Source organism: Rattus norvegicus, chromosome 10, assembly GCF_021556685.1.
Source record: "Rattus norvegicus strain SHRSP/BbbUtx chromosome 10, alternate assembly SHRSP_T2T, whole genome shotgun sequence".
Classification (NCBI taxonomy): Eukaryota; Metazoa; Chordata; class Mammalia; order Rodentia; family Muridae; genus Rattus; species Rattus norvegicus.
The window spans coordinates 103,969,349-103,972,244 of record NC_141543.1 but is presented as its reverse complement, the minus strand read 5'-3'; the positions used below and the strand labels follow the sequence as shown (position 1 = coordinate 103,972,244).

The window sequence follows — 2,896 nt, the reverse complement described above, 5'->3', positions numbered from 1 at the left end:
GAATTTTCTTTTATTTTTATTACAGAGAGCTTGACGTTTAATGACAAGTATCTCTTATATTTTTTAAAAAATGTAATTCTGTTTATTTAACTTCAAAAACATTTCATCATTCTAAACATACAAAAAATTAACAGAATGTTGCAAATTGGGTTTAAATACAGAGGGTTCTTGAACTTCCATCCACGCAGTAGTTCTTCACTTTGCTGACAACGATGAGTTCTACAGTTTCTTTCAAAGGTTTAAAAATCTACTACACTTAACTGAAGGAAAAGCTCCAAACACTTCTCATGCCAGCCGACCCCTCCCCACTCCACAACTGAGAATGTCAGCAGAATGCTATGCCACTATGTAAAAAACAAGATTACCCGGAGTTAAATGGATGATGCCTACTGATGCCCACCGCAGTATCTACAGGTCCGTCCTCACAGTGCACGCCCTGAGGTATGACCTCCTCCAAAAGGCATCTTCCCCACACAGCCTCCATGCCAAACAAGGAGCATCAAGAATCTGGGTTGTTTTGTTCTCTTTGCAAACTACAGATATGTACAGTTGACGACTCAAGATTTCTAGCCAATAACCGTATAGTTAACACTACCTTATAAGTTGAGAACAAAATGCCAGGAACATTTTCAAATGCCTTGTCACACCAACAGCCAAAGTGCCCTGAGTAAGGACGATGTGAGAGGGCCTTTTCATTTTAAAAATATTTGGAGCTATGTACAACTTTGATACAGTTTCAGGGTGCTCCGGACACCCACGGCCACTTCATGTAAACCACTGACACTTTGAGAAACTACAATACGATCGTGATCAAGTCTTGTAATTAAATCTAAAGGGCAATAGACATGACTCAAATAAGATATGTGTCAATCACAGTGCTCTCCAACTCTAAGGTATTCACGAGGAGACAGAGTTTTTATTCATCTTCCTCCTCTTCTTCCACTTTTTTCTGGGCAACTTTAGTAGGACCCTTGGCGCCATCAAACTTCCCTTTAGACTTAGAGTTAGCAGCGTCCTTCTCATACTTCTCCCTCAGCTTTGTTGCCTTGGTAATTAATGTGAGGTTGCCTTTCACTGTGACTCAAGTTATTCCACATCTCACCCAGCTTTTTGGCCACATCTCCAAGGAAGATGCCAGGGTTTGTGGATTTGATCTTGGGGACGGAATTCAGAGCAGAACGAGAAAAATCCAGACGGAGGTCTTTGGGGGGCATTCGGGTCCTTCTTCTTTTTGCCTCCTTTAGCTGGCCCATAATCCTTCACCTCCCGATCATAGTGTACTTTATCCGCCTTGGCCACTTCATCAGACTATGACGATTTCTCTTTGCTAGACATTTGTCTTCCACATCTCAGAGCACTTCTTGGAAAACTCTGCAAAATTGACTGGAATCTCTGGGTTTTTCTTCTTATCCTCTTCCCTGCATGTCTGGGTGAAGAAGGCATATGGGGACATCTTGCCCTTTGGTTTCTTGGGATCACCTTTAGCTGTCCTGGCTGTTTCGTTCGCTAGTCCGGGCAGCGCAGGGCACGATGCACAGCTCAGCCGTGTCTCTTAGGTCTTAAGATGATTTAGGTTGATTAGCTCACAGTTATGCTTATTTCGCTTTTATTTATGTGTATGTGCCACTGTCTGTGTGTGTCTGTGTACTTATGTGCACGAGTGCCCACTGAGTGTAAAAGATGGTGTCAGACTCCTTGGGTTATGAGCAGTTGAGGCTCTCTTGACAAAGGTGCTGGGAGCTGGAGTCTGGTCCTCTGTAAGAGCAGCAAGCACTCTCTTAACTACAGTTCCCAGCTCTCTCTCTCTCTCTCTCTCTCTCTCTCTCTCTCTCTCTCTCTCTCTCTCTCTCTCTCTCTCCTATTTTGAGACAGTGTCTCTCTATGTAGCCTAGGCTAGCCTGGAGTTCATGGATATCTTCTTGCCCCTGCCTTCCAAGTGCTGGGACGAAAGGTATGTACCTCCGTACCAACCTCCATTTATTTTTTTAATGTCACTTTGCTTTCTAACACACACACACACACACACACACACACACACACACACACACACACATACACACACACACTTTCCTAAACAGTGACTGTCGAGTAAAAAGTGAGTAAGCTATCATGCCAAAAATATTCTTTCTTTTAATCGGATTTTTTTAGATTTACATTCTAAATGTTATTCCTATCCTTCCTCCCCCTGCTTCTGTGAGGGTGCTCTCCCACCCACCCCCTTCTCCCGCCTCTGGCAGATGGTAACAGCAATGCTTCCAAGTCTGCTATGGACAAGAAGGGTAGATTCCTCCCATTTTCAAACTAGAAGAGGACAGAAACCATCATTCCTTTGGAGGTGGCAGAGTCTGGTAGCAGGCAGAACGGTTCTCCTGGGCTTTGACTGACATGGCCCCGCATCCATCTTCCTTTAGGAAGTGTATCTTAGACCCGGTGGATTGGCCAGTCCCAACTGAGCTTCCTACTGAGAACTTGTTGACTCTGGCATTTAGGCAAATTCCAGTGGCATTTCAAGTCCCCATGTTTGGGAACAGGATTCCTGTAGGGACTCTCTGTTCCTTTGGCTATGGCACACCCTTTGGCAGGTGCCTTAGCACTCGACAATCTCAGGGTCAATGTGGAAATGGATGATTTATCACCTCTTGATGATCGGGGATTGGTGGTGGTGGCGGTGGTGGCGAGGGAGACATTAATGGACAACCTCCTGCAAATTTAAAACTATGGAGCAAGCATTTCATGGGTGAGAAAGCTAGCTTTTAGCTTGCTTTCCTTTGGGGGAATATTAGACAGATAGAAATAGGTGGCATAATGCAGTGTTATAGCAAGAATATCTAACGATATCCGAACACTTTAAAACACAGTAAATGCTCGACCTGTGTTACCTATAATGTGAGATTTT

At 44.0% G+C, this 2,896-nt stretch overlaps 1 pseudogene; it reads right to left on the bottom strand.

The window, feature by feature from the left end:
- Positions 1–916: 916 nt before the first annotated feature.
- Positions 917–2,387, bottom strand: LOC108352188 (high mobility group protein B3 pseudogene; annotated as a pseudogene).
- Between the last annotated feature and the right edge of the window lie 509 nt (positions 2,388–2,896).